Source organism: Protopterus annectens, chromosome 4.part0 (assembly GCF_019279795.1).
Source record: "Protopterus annectens isolate FY-2018-M chromosome 4.part0, PAN1.0, whole genome shotgun sequence".
In the NCBI taxonomy this organism is placed as follows: Eukaryota; Metazoa; Chordata; order Ceratodontiformes; family Protopteridae; genus Protopterus; species Protopterus annectens.
This window is the reverse complement of record NC_056733.1, coordinates 1515854306-1515869380: the sequence shown is the minus strand read 5'-3', so window position 1 is coordinate 1515869380 and position 15075 is coordinate 1515854306.

Genomic DNA, 15075 nt, shown 5'->3' with positions numbered 1-15075 from the left:
GCCAGTATATTGGCCGACAGATTCAGTGCTAACTTTACCCCTATCTCCCCCTCAAAGACCAATCACAATACCAGTAGATCACCATGAACCCAGTATTACTGCTGTACAGGTTAAAGCAGCACTGTCCAAGGCCAAGAATACAGCTTCTATGGGACCTAACAATATCCTCAGATGTGTTGTACATGAACTACACAGTGAACTGCCACCTCACCTGTGAGCCCTGTTCAATCACAGCATCACCTCAGGCTTTGTCCCTACTGAATGGTGCACTGCTACAGTCATCCCTCTCCTCAAAGGAGGAGCAACTACTGACTCTGGGAACTATTGCCCCATTAGCCTGATGAGTCTGATATGAAAAGCTATGGAACACATCATCATGGACCTAATAAACAAGGATATAGGGAATCTCCAAACTCTGGATACCACACAGTTTGGTTTTGTGAAGGGTAGATCATGCCTGCTCAACCTGGTCGACTTCTTTGAGTCAAGTCACCAGAGTTGTGGATGAAGGCAAGGTAGTTCATACAGCCTACCTTGATCTGGACAAGGCCTTTGATACCATTCCCCACTCAGGAATCATAGAAATACTAACTTAGCTATATATCAACCCCTATATCACTAGGTGGATTGCAAGCTGGCTCACAGATAGAACCCACAGTGTGAAAGTAGCTGACTCCAAGTCACACTGCTGACCAGTCATGAGTGGAGTCCCACAGTGTTCGGTCCTAGGTCCTGTCCTGTTTGGTATCTACTTCTACAAAGTCCAGGCCAACACAAAGGGACTCTGGCTGACAAAGTTTGCAGATGATTGCAAATTGGGAGCTATTATTATCTCCCTGAATAATGTTGACATCCTATAGAAAGGCCTCACTGAGACCAACGACTGGTGTCAGAACCATGGCCTTAAGCTCAATGCCAAAAAATGTGCCGTCATCCCCTTTGGGAAAAACCTGCTTCCCATGAATTACCAAATCAATGGTAGTCCACTGAACACAGAAGGCATTATAAGACATCTGGGAACACAGGTTGACAGCAACCTCTCTTTTCACCACCACATTGCCACTGTGGTCAGAAATTCCTTCTATGTGGCACATCTCATTAATAAGGGTTTTGCATCCAGGAAGAAAGAGGTCATTGTCTCCCTCTACTCTTCCCTCATTAGGCCAGTCATTGAATACAATGCCCTATTTGGCATGTACCTCACTAGCCACCTGCAACAACTGGAGAGCCACAAAAGTACCTCACAAAGAGGATCCTAGGCCTTAAACACTTGTCCTATATGGACAGACTCAAAAAACTCCAACTATTCTCTGTCTCATATCGCCTACTTAGAGGCAACCTCTGCTTGACTTACAAAGCCAAGTCTGACCCAGCTCTGTTAGAAATGCTACATCTAAAGAAATCCCAATCTCTCTGCACCACATGCTCCAGAGACCTCAACCTCATTACCACAATCAACAGAACATGCTGGAGGTACAGGTTCATAACCCATACTATGGAATAGACTTCCCATACATGTCAAACAGTCAAACAGAGCACCTCACTGGCCCTCTTCAAGAGAGATATTGATGAGTGGATGGAAAATAGAAAATTCACCCCGGGGATCACTACAGTGGCTCTACTCAACAGAGGCACTGAGAACTAAGGTCGGGTGGCACGATGCCAGTGTAATCCTATGGGCTAGGCTTGTAAAGGCTCCAGGGCCATTATCCTAGTACACACCTATGAATCTATGAACCAAAGGCTAATGTTAAAACCTCTAGCTCACCAAGTTTAAAGGTGACTGTATATAGGGAGCTATCATAGATCTTCCTTGACACCAACATTCTACAAAAGTGTCTAACACAAATAAATGACTGGTGCTTACGCCGCAGATTAAAACTCAGTGCACAGAAATGCATTATGATGCCCTTTGGAAAAGCATCTACCCAAGCTAATTACTTAATCAATAAAACACCCCTAAGAGTTGTCCTGTTATTTAGGGATCTGGGAACATATATATATATATATATATATATATTGACAGTAATCTGGCATTTGACCAACACATATCCAAGATAGTTAGAAAATCATTCTATGTCACCTAAGTCGTAAGCGAGGGTATGGCATCCAGGTCCAAGGCAGTAACAGTATCACTCTACTTAGCCCTTATCAGACCCATCATTGAGTGCAATGCTACCTTTGGCATGTACCTAGCCAGGCACTTGCAAAAGTTGATATATCCTTGAAGGTTCCTAACCATCCAGAATCCAGGGCATAAATACCCTGCCCTACACAGATTGCCTTAATGTCCTGTCTCTCTACTCATCTCCTACAGGTTAATGAGAGGAAATCTACACCTATCATATAAGGCATCCTCGGATCTTGCACATCCGCAAGACAAACATCACAAGAATCACTAGATCCAAAGACCTGAACTTTTTCTGCAACATAAATAGAACCTGTTGGAGGGACCAATATGTGTCTCAAAGGATCCCCACAGTATAGCGGGTCTATATTATATCATCGAACGCTTAAAAAAGTGAACGCTGATTGATCAACCTAATTTAAGCGAAAGCTTACAATCTCGAACTGTCAGATCAGTGATTTTTTTCCCCAGGGAAAAAAATCGGTGATCCAAAACACAAACACACAACACAAGCACACCAAACAGAAATCCACACACATACACCTAAAATCTGATACCTAACCTTACACTAAACTATGCACACACCACTAACTACCCACTTACCTTAACCCAAACCATAACCCTAAGATCCGTCACTATCGCACACTCACCTCACCCGTTCCCTAACCCTAACTCACTTAAATCCACCTTAACCCTCATGTCCACTCAATCGCGCACACACCTAACCCGAGCCCTAACCCTAACTCACCTAAATCACCCTAACACTCACATCCACACAATCGCACACTTACCTGAATCTGACCGGTAACTTTCCAACATAACACTGAAAATACTGAAGCAACAGAAACGGACAACCGAATTCTTTCCCTAGGAAAAAAAATCGAGTTTCTGCTGCTTCGATATTTTGCAGTTTTGCGAAAATAAGTTCGATCAATCAGCATTCGCTTTTTTAAATGTTCAAGGATATAATATAGACCCAGTATAGCATAACCTACCTATCTACATGAAACAGAGTTCATACATGAGTTGGTTCAAGAAAAACACTGATCATTAGATAGGAAATTGCAACTTCACCCCTGTCTCTGATGGACATAGTTCAACAGTAAGTAAATTATTCCCCGACTAACATGTTCCCCCCAACCCCCCCCACACACACACACACATAACCCTTAGCTGCCTCTTTACTAATATCCCCCAACATATAGGCATCAAAGGAACTCTGGGACAAAACTGGGTTGGGTTCCACAGCTAGACTTGTAAAAAGCATGGTGGTTGTTAACCTTGTATGAACCTATGAACCTGTATCTCAGAAAGAAAATAGCAGGGAGTTCATGTATGACTGACTTCTTTTGTGTTTTATATTTCATGCAAAGACAGGCACTGATGGGTACCTCATTTTCGAGATGGATGGCAACATAATAAAACAAATGCTGTAGTACTTTTCTAATGTCACTTTTAGGTATTTTGAATAAATGATCATCAGTGAATCCATCTTCAGATAGTTTAAATAGTATGACCACTGGTTTCATGTTTCAGGCTATAGAATGTAAAACATCACCTCTCATAAAAATGTTGAATAACTGGGCAGTGCATGGAATACTTACTAAGAGCTTGCAAAAAAGTTCAAACAGTGAGCTCACAGTATGACTATCAGGGTCTATATCATGTTGTCGAACTCTTAAAAGTTTGAATCATATGGTCGACACCATATGATCAAACTTTTAAAAGTTTGAACGTTTCAACAGAGATCTCAGTACAGTGTGGAATGGGAAGATTTCTCTTTTCTGCACTGTAGTGCGATCTCAAAGTTGGTATATTTAAAGAGCGAGAGGTGTGGGGGTGCATGAGTAACTGCTGCCCTGCTTAAACCGTTCAAGTAGGTTTCATCTTTGTTTTTTTTTTTTATTATTACATTTTTAAACTTTTAAAAGTTCGATTATATAATATAGACGTGATTATCATGGGTCATGTTAGATTTATAGAAAATTATTTTGATGAACTAATATTATTCCGTGCAATTTACAATGGATATCAGTTAAAAAATGATAACACTTGAATATGTGTCATATCCTTTTAATATGGAAATGTGAGGAATGCAACACTTTAATACATAAAATGAGGAACATTAATTTAGCGGTATGAACATGACAATTTCCCAGTCCCTGTAGCTGGGGCTTCTCACAGGTGAGCAGACCTTACTTCAAGTGTTTAGGCATGTGCAATGCATAGTATATAACTCATCACAGTGATTATTAGGTTTAATCATCTTGCAAATTGAGTAACTCAGAAATAATAATGAGAAAACCTCTTATTAGCATACTCATTTTTACCCAGAGGGGGAATCTACATAATAAAAGGCACAGATCTTCATTACAAGATGGAAAACAAACTTTGTTTGAATCTTCAGTTCTTTAGTAAAAGTTAAAGTCAAAGTAAACTTTATTGTCATTTAGAACTACACACTTATAGCCTAAACAAAATGTTGCGCATCAGCTCAGTTCTTGAGATTACAAAGGAAAGTGAAACAACACATATAAGTAAAGGAATAAACATAACTAACAAATACAATACTACTCCTAATATACACAAGAAAGAGCAGAGCCACTTACCAACACTCATACATGAAAAGAATGCCCTCCTCTGAGTTAAATTAACTACCCTATTTAAAGTGAAACAAGACACTTCAGATAGAAATGCCCAAGTTATTTGTCTAATATTGCACTTGAGTGAGTTAAATAATACTGATTATGGATATAACAAATAAGTATTGCACTTACTTGGAATATATGCAAGTATATATTGCACAAATAAATAGAAATTGACTTATTATGTGTCCAGACCCCTGGGACTAGTGCCAGAGTTCAGAAGTCTAATCACTGTAGAGTAGAAACTGTTACTGAATCTCGTAGTCCTGCAGCGGATACCGTGATATCTCCTTCCCGATGCCAGATGCTTACACAATCCATGCGCAGGATGTATGTTGTCCTGTATTATTTTGGTGGACTTTTGGATGCTGCTTGCAGAATAAAGATGTAGCAATGGAAGACTGGAACCTGTTACCTTCTCTGCAACCTTCATCAATCTTTGTAGTCAGTTCCTTTCGGTAACCGTGCAACCTCCAAACCACACTGTGAAGTTAAAGGTGAGGATGCTATTGCACCTCTATAGAAGGTGGAGAGAATATTTAGGAGAAAGCTTAGCTTTTTTTCAGCCTTCTTAAAAAGTGGAGGCATTGATGTGCTTTCTTGACCAGTTGGCCAGTGTTTTCCAACCATGAGAGATTCTCTAATATGTGTGCAGCCAAGAATTTCATACTCTTAAACCTCTCCACACTCTCACCATTGATCCTGAGCACTGGGTGGCTTGTTCTCCTTTTCCTGAATTTGATGATAATCTCTTTGGTCTTGCTTACATTCAGGTCAAGGTTGCTCCTCTCACACCAACTGATCATAGATGCCACCTCCTCTCTGTACGCCCTTTCATCCTCATTTGTGATGAATTCCATGACTGTGGTGTCATCAACAAACTTGACGATATGGTTGCACTTTTGCTTAGCATAGCAGCTGTGGGTCAGGATGGTGAATAACAATGGGCTGAGAACACATCCCTGTGGAACCCTGGTATTAACCGTGATGCACTTTAATATTTTCTTACCAGAACACATCGTCTGTGTTCTCTCAATCAGGACGTCCAGGATCCAGTTACAGAGATGTTTACTAATTCCTAAATGTGCCAGCTGCATTGGTGTCACCATATTAAATGCAGAGCTGAAGTCTATGAACAGCATTCTCACATAGTTGTCTTTGCCCTGTAAATGCTCAAGGGAGATGTGTAGAGCTAGGTTTACCATCAGCATTCCGAATCTGCTTGAGTCGACCATTTAGATTGTCAACCCAAAATGCTGAATCCGGAATGCCAAAAACTAAACCAAGGCGAAAATGAATACATCAACAACTGTGGTTCAATGTATTCAACACAGCAGCAGGTAACATCACTCACCTCCTGCTATGCACATTAATGTACCATTACAATCTAAAGTATGTTAATTTTACTATTTTGTGGGTGGCTTTTGTCCTCATGACTTTACTTGAAATTGGCACTATGGGGGAAGCAAGAGCCTTTGCCAGAAGCCTGAAGCCCAGGGGAGACAGATGAAGGGCATCTCTGGCAAAGCATCATGGTCTGTCAATCATGTCCACCCAGGCTGTCAGATACAGAATCCCCTTAGAATGACACCAGAAACTAAGCCAATTATTAAAGTCAGTCAATTTCTGTTTGTATTGAGGCATCATTCTGGGTGACGGTAGGATGCTGCTTAAGGCAAGAGACATACCTGTCTGGGACACATATTCAGTGAGTTCAATCATGTCTCTCTTCTTATAGTCCAGAGAGGTATGTCTCAAGTCATTCACACCAACATGGACTATGACAGAGTCATGAGTCCCTTTTGTTGAGAGACTTGAATGCCTGCATGATATAGTGGATTTTAGCACGTGACAAGCAACTTACCATAACTTTCTCCTTGTCTAGCCTGGTGAGGAGAACATCTGTATGTTTAATGATAGAGTCTCCTATGACTAGTATGTTGGGGTTTGTGGCTGGGCCTTAGATGCTGTGAGACACAGGCATGTGTACTATGTGTGCTTGGTGCTGTGGGTTGTAATGTGAGTGCATATTTTTGCCTTGGAGGTATTTTGTTGAGAAATTCCACATATGTGGGAGTGTGTTGTACAGGTGTGACTGGTGTTAGAGGTGTGGTGTTTGTGGTGCTTGAGCAAACAATCTTCTCAGTGCCAGATGTGCTGGCTTGTGATTGGGACAGTAAGGATTCTAGGTTGTTAATGTAATTGCATCCCTCACATATTGTCTTCCTAGGTGGTAGTAGAAGAGGGATGTCTGTGTACATGAGGCAGTTGCTACACTGTCTCAGGATGCCATATCAACCAGACACAGAGGAGAAACCATAGGAAATTGTCTGTTCATGGTTGTCAGAATCTGTGGAAGAGAGGTCAGAGATAGTAGACTGGGTACTATCTGTGGAGAGTACCTATAGGTATGAGTAGGGCTGGTTAAAATCAATACAATAGCTGCAAGGGAGAGCTTCACTTACACAGGAGTGCTGGGAAGGGAAAAACTGCAGCTGAGATAACTCACAATGGATTAAAACAGTGCAGTGGTGGTTCAAACAAGTGCAAACCCATGCAAACACAGGGCTTAAGTACCAGAAAAAACTAAAGTAGAAACATTGGAACTGACCAATCAACACTTGTCCCTGAGATCCTAGCCAGACACCCTATGCCAGACTAGTTCCAACTAGTTCACTTACTCCCACTAAGTGCAGGTACACCCCAGTCAACACAATATGGTGTAGCAGGAAACACAAGAACACAGGAATCACTCAAACAGATCTGGATACAGCAAAACCTGTAACCCGACTATACTAAAGATATTTAAACTCTCTTTAAGTCAGTTTAATACAGGAGAACAGATATACATTTAAATATAACAGCAGAACAGTTGACACTCAGTTAATTAAACAGTTTAACAATAAAACAGTGAAAAATACAGTTCATATGTAATGCAAGTTAATAAAACAGCACAGTTAATCAAATACAAGTGCAGTATAAGTCAGAATAAATTGAAAAATGGCACTTAGATCTATAGATTCTCTCAGCAGCTTTGATATCAGCACAGGGTAGATGCAGAGTGCTCACCAGCAACTGGTGTGCACATTTTCACTGCAGCTCTTGTGCTCAAGCTGTAAAGTGCTTGAAGCCTCTGAAAAATCTCCAGGAAAATACAATGCAGTTATATAAGTTGAACTTACTATAAAAGTAGATGCTCCAATGATTACTGTTGCAGTAGCCTTAGCTATATGGGTTATATCCTGCCAAGGATATAACAACCAGCCAATTTCCAAAGAAAGCTACAGGGCACCGTCCACACACCCAAACTCTCAAGCAGCCTAAGCTGAGCTCACTAAAAGACAAGTTTGGGTGAGAAGCCCTTGAGCATTCTCCTACCAGCAATGAGAGGGTGGCTGAGTCCTGAAAGGCCAATGTCAGGAATAAAAATAAATAAATAAATATCTACACCCTGGTATAAAAACACACAAAAAACAAGGGAGATGGAGGGAAAGGCTACTACAACAGTGTTCATCCAAACATCTGAAGTTCACCTTACACGACTGTATTATGTTCTTCAATGTACTCACTGTTGCAGTAGCCTTAGCTACATGGGTAGATTACCATAGCTAACTATATTCTGGAGGTGGAAGGGGAACGGTCCAGCAGCACCTGGTGACTGGTCTAAGCAAATCTTAATCTAGACCTAGACAAGGAATCAGACTTATAATGCTATGTAAAAGTATGTACAGAGGACCAAGTAGCAGCTTCTAGGATACTTCTAGAATCTAAATCTTTCCAAAAAGCTAAAAATGAAGTCAAGGCCCTGGTAGCACAGGTTTTTATCTTGCCTGGAACAGATTTGTCATGGCGAGTACAACAAACGGTAATAATCTTAAACAACTATTTGGAAATAGTCTGTTTTGACAAAGGTTGTCTCTTCTTACCTTCACAAGAAATGAATACTTGATCTGAAGATTTGAAATATTTAGCTCTGTCAAGATAGTATCTGAGCTGTCTGTGGATATCCAATGTACGAAGTAGCCTTTCTCCCTCATTTTTAAGTTCAGAAAAGAAAAGCAGGGGTGAATAGTTTGGCTTAAAGTAAACTCATGTACCACTTTAGACATAAAAGAAGGAGTAGTTCTCAAAGAAGCCCTGTCCCTATGAAAAATGAGGTAGGGTTGAAATACCATAAGAGCTTAGAACTCAGATGCCCTTCTTGCAGAGGTCAGTAAAACCATTCTTTCATATTATGAACCTCAAATCAGCCAGATTAGCTGGTTCAAATGGAGCAAGTGTTAGCTTCTCTAATCCAAAATTAAGATCCTAAGGAGGGGTCACTAGTTTACTTGAAGATCTCTTATGCAAAACCCCTTTCAAGAACATTTTGACATGAGACTCCCTTGAAAGAGGAGGATCCATCAGCAGAAATGCTGAAATGGCTAATAAATTAACATTGACAGATGATTATGAAAGGCCATAAGATAGTAACACAAATATTGTAAAATCAGAGAACAACCAGCCCTGAACTGATGCAGGTTATGTTGTTGGCACCAATTAGAAACCTTCTCTAATTGCTAATACATAATTTTGAAGTAGCAAGCTTTTTTCCTTCCATTAGTACCTGCTGCACAACCTCAGCAAACAGGTGCCTAAAAGGAATTAAGACCCTATAAGCCTGACAGTCAGTTGAAGTTGATTGATGTTGGGTTGTATCAAACATCCCAGTCAGCGTCCCTCTTTCATCTGGAAGCTTCCCCTCTAAATAATTAATAAGGAATCTTCACCCAGAAAGAAGAAACCCTGAACTCTGTGTCCAAAGACACCTACCTGGGGATTGATCCACCTTACTTAAGGAAGCTTCCCCTCTAAATAATTAATAAGGAATCTTCACCCAGAAAGAAGAAACCCTGAACTCTGTGCCCAAAGACACCTACCTGGGGATTGATCCACCTTACTTATGGTTAAGACCTGAAAACTGTATTTAAGTTATAAATACTGTATTTTTGCGCTCTGGGTCTAAAGGCACCTCTAGTTTGTACCCCATAGCTTTCTGACTCCCTATAACTAGCTAAAACCCAAGGAACAGCCCTAGCAGTTAGAATGCTAATATTTAACCCAGTTTAAACTCTTTCACATAGTATTTTCCCTAGGTTCTCCCTCACTAATAGTCTAAAACCCATGCACCAGTTTAACTGAAAATCAGGTTAAGTATATAGCTCTACTTTAACTTCTATTTTATTTAAAATAAAATAAGTACATAAATAATACATAAATAAGTAAACATATTTTTATCTAACACAATTACTTACCTTAGCCCACCACTTGTTTGAATGTTGAGCCCTGCTCCGCTCGCCACCCTGCCCCCAATTCCCACCCACCCCAGTACCTCTACATTTATAGTTACTTAGCCACACCCCTATTACTACAACCTATCAACTTTTCTATCATTACTCCCTCCCTCCTGACCTTACTCCCTATCAGCTTTCAACTATCACTACCTCTCCACCCACCTTACTTCCTTTCATACTTATCCAATCTTCTTCTGTTTCTTTTATTTTACAATAGTTAACCACCTAACTACTCACTGCTATGTTACAATACTCCTTACTACCCACCCTCCTTGTAACCTATATCCTTACTTTGTATGAAAATCAACAGCTCACCAGGTACCAGTTCCCTGTAGGACACACTATGCCCCTAGATGAAAAACTACCCATCTTCAGTTATACATTAAACCAGGGCACCAAACCAGGACACAATGTATCTTCATTCTCAGTCCTACAGCATAATAACCCCCAGCACATCAGTACTAAATCGAAATTATACGACAAACTTTTAAACAAACTCAAGAGGCTTACTACTGAGTACAGACTTAGCGTTATACTCAGTGGAGACATGCACCCTAACCTAGGCCCAACTACTCCCAACTCACCTTCTAACGGTGACTGTTACCACAGGAACATAAACAATAGACCAACTAACTCCCTCTTGGTATGTCATCTTAATATTAGGAGTATTAACAAAAAAGTACATGAACTGCATGCCCTCCTAGCTGTCTATTCCCCTGAGATACTATGTCTATCTGAGACTTGGCTAAAACCTTCCACTACCGATAATGAAATTCTACCACCTGGGTATAATCTACACAGGCTGGATCGGGCTTCTAGGAAAGGAGGGGAGTAGCTGTTTTCTATAAATCTGAGCTGAATGTAACCACAGAAGTAATTCAGCCACCTCAGATCAATAACTCTGAAATGCTAGCTACCAAATTTCAACTCAACAAAAATAAAAGCATTAACATTATTTGCATGCACATTCCCCCAGGTAACAATGTAGCCACACTTGAAGACACTCTTCACAGGCTATCTTCTCAATATCCCCAAGAAGCCCTAGTCCTGGGAGACTTTAATATTGACTGGGGTTCCTGTTCCTCAAAATCCCCCTTCACCCACATCAACCTCCATGCATTCACTCAAACCATAGTCACCCCTACCAGATTAGGCAAACACACCCAACAAGAAAGTATACTGGATTGGATACTTGTAAATAGTAACCCCCAAATGTATACTGTAGTTACCCTCCCCGATGATCTAAGTGATCATCTTCTTACCTACATAGTTAAACAAAAAGCCATTATCCTACAACAACTCTTGCTCAGGAAAGTTAGAAGCAAAAGGGACCCTGACAAATTTCAACTGGAACTTAATTCCTGCAACTGGTCTAAATTAAAGCATCTACCCTATGAGGAGGCTGTCACCCATTTTAACAATAAATTTCTTGAAATTCTAGACTCACATGCTCCTGCCCGCCTAAAGCGAACAAAAGGTAAAAACATACCTTGGCTTTCTAAAGAGTCAAGACTAAAAATAACCTGTAGAAATAAACACTGGGCTACCTGGCACCAAACCAAAGACCCCCATTATCATAATAAATACAGGCATGCTAGGAATGAAACTAAAAGACTTGTCTTACAAGATAAAAACATTACTATTGTAGGTTACAGATGACTAATCAGAACAATCCTCAAAAGTTCTGGGCTGGGATCAACAAGTTACTGTATCCTGGTAAAACATTGACACCTAGCCCTGCTGCCACCACTAATAAACCCCCAGAAGAGGTTGCAAATAGTTTCAACCATTTATTTACTGAGACTATTCAAGCTCTTGCCACCCAACTACCTCCTAGTTCCCCTGACTATAATACCACTAACTCTAATAGCCAAAACTTATTCAGCTTTAAGCCTGTGTCAACTTCTTTTATCTACAGTCTGATCAAAAAACTAAAACCCACCACACTCTCTGCTGACCAACACTCAGCTGAATACCTCCAAATGTCAGCAGATGCCATTGCCTATCCAGTCTCTATTCTAATCAATTGCACCATATCAGAAGCCAAAATTCCTATCATCTGGAAAACGTTCTATGTTATTCCCTTACATAAAGGAGGCTCCTCTACTGAATACTCAAATGATAGGCCCATAGCTATACTCTCTCCACTTGCTAAGATTATAGAGAAATGTATACATAAACAATTCATGCAACACCTAAACCAGAATCACCTTATGGCCGATACCCAGCATGGCATTCGCCCACATCATAGTACTACCACAGCCCTATTGTCCTTCACTAACATCATTAACAATAACCGCAACAATAATCACACTTCTTCTGCCCTCTTCTTGGATCTTTCCAAGGCATTTGATATGGCTGATCATCAACTTATGATTAATACCTTGCAAACCCTCTGCCTAGATCCTAAAGCCCTTCTTTGGTTTACATCCTATCTCAATAACAGACAACAGGCTGTCCTATGGCAGAATAAGCTCTCTAATCTATTACCAAACACTATTGGAGTACCACAAGGCTCCATATTAGGACCACTACTGTTTTCCATCTTTATTAATGACCTGCCTACTATTATACCAAACATCACCTGTATCCAATACGCTGACGACTCCACTCTGATCTGCTCAGCTGTATCTCCCACGGATTTAAAGATGGATACCCAGTCTACATTCACTGCCATAGAAAATTGGCTCTCCAAGCATCGTCTACTACTTAATCCCAAAAAAACTAAAATGCTCGTATTCCCACCAACCCAAAGGTCTGTACCCTTCTCCTTCAGCATAAATGCAAAAGACGGGACAGTCATTTCCCCCGACCCCAATACAAAATTACTAGGTGTCATTATAGACAATAACTTAAAATTTGACCACTATGTAAATCAGACAATCAAGAGCATCAATAAAACACTTGGGTGACTCTATAGAATCAAAGCCTTCCTCACCCCTCCAGCTAAAATAGCCATTGCTCACTCCCACCTACTTTCAACACTCCTATATGCCTCCCCCCTTCTAGCCAATATAAATAAATCTGAACTTAATAGACTAACAACCTGTTATAATCACATTGCCAGGTTTGCTACAGGCCTGCCATTCAGAATCCACCACTGCATCAATCTCAAACAGCTTGGATGGCTGGAATTTCTGAATCTTGTCAAGTACAATCTGCTGATAATGGCTAAAAAAATCCCAGATAATACTCCAGCCCTTAGAAATTCTATCCTCCCCCATAACAACACATGACTGCTCCGCTCATCTAATAAGCTACAAATCCAGACAACTAAAATTAACAATGCAGCTGGCATGGCCCTATTTGCAAACTCTGTAAGTAGAATATGGAACATACTTCCAGCTGACATGACCATGCTCTCCTCCCCATGCCAATTTAAAGCCACAATTAAACAACATCTGGCATTAAACTGGCTATGTCACTGTGACAAGCCTGGCTAAGCCAATAACATGAATGTAATTTACTTATCTAATAACTATTGTTAACTTCTCCTGACTATAACCAGGGTAATTTCTATCCTGTATACTTGTCTATTCAATGCTCAACTATGTACTTTTGGAAATAACCTACATGTAAATTTGTACTATTTTAGTCTGAATGTATTTTTTTATCTGCATTTCTATTTTAATATTATTTTTATTTCTATGTTTTTTTTTCATTTTGTGTTGTACTTGTATATGTTTGGAGCTTATCTCCCCGGGCCTCCGCTGTAAATGGACTTTGATCCAGTCGGACTATCCCGGTCAACAAATGTAAAATAAATAAATAAATAAAAATAAATCCCTGTTCTTGTGTAAGAAGATTCACTCTGTGTGGAGGATTATGGTAATTGTGCCTGGTCATTTCCAAGAGAAGGGAGAAACATGGTTGGCTTGGCCAGAAGGGAGTCACCACAGTAATCTTGGAGAATTCCTTCTGCATATTCAGAAGTACCCTGGATATTAATGGAAAGGGTGGAAAAACATACAGGAACATTTATGTCCAGTAAAAAGAAAAAAGGAAAGAAAAGAAAAGAAAAGGCATCTGTCATCTAGGCCTACTTGTATGGAGTCCTGGAAAAGATTTTACCAGATGATTTTTAAAGAAGCAGAGAGGTCTACTTGTGGAACTCCCCACAGATGAATCAAATCTTGGAAGATTCTCTAAATCTGATTTCCATTTTTGAGGGTCTGCCCTGGTCTGCTGTGGCCCTGCTCAGCTTGTCTGCCACTCAGTTTTGCTCTGAAAGAATGTAGGATGATTGTAGAGTAAGACTGAGCTGTGAAGCTATATCCCAAACTAACATGACTAGTTTGCAAAGGAGTTACAACCTGGATCCCCTTGCTTGCTGATATACTATATGACTGTGGTATTGTTTGTCAACAAAAAAACCCAGGGACACAAGATGGTTCAGTGAGTTGAGTACCATGATGACAAGCACCTACTTAATATTTATGTGCTTGCATCCATCCTTGGTGTCCCACACACCCTGCACATCTATCCCTCCTAAAACTGCTCCCCAAGCAAGATCCAAAGTATCTGTGGTGACTGACTTCTTTAGAGCAGGGAAGGAGAAGGTGAGACCTGTATTTAAATATATCTGTTGTCCCCACCAAAAAATTTCTGTACTGACAAACTCCAGTACTGCTATGTGAAAAAGTAAAGGGTGTTGATGTTGATGTTGAGACCAGAAAGATTTCAGATACTACTCTATCTTTCTCATGTTGGGTCTTGCCAGGAATATCATGAGAATCATAGATGCTATGAGATGCAAAATCCTGAAGTCTGAGTTCAAAATCTTGCAAAATATCTAAATAAGATATATATTTTTTGCAGTGGAAGAAAAGTTCTTTGAACTGAGGTGTCTAGTTTACATCCCAGGAACAGAATTCTGTATGAGGGAATCGAGAAAATCTTTTGAATGTTCTGTTGGAATTCCAGCTTGTGCAAAAGATCTCCCACACAAGAGAGAGATTCCTGATGTTTT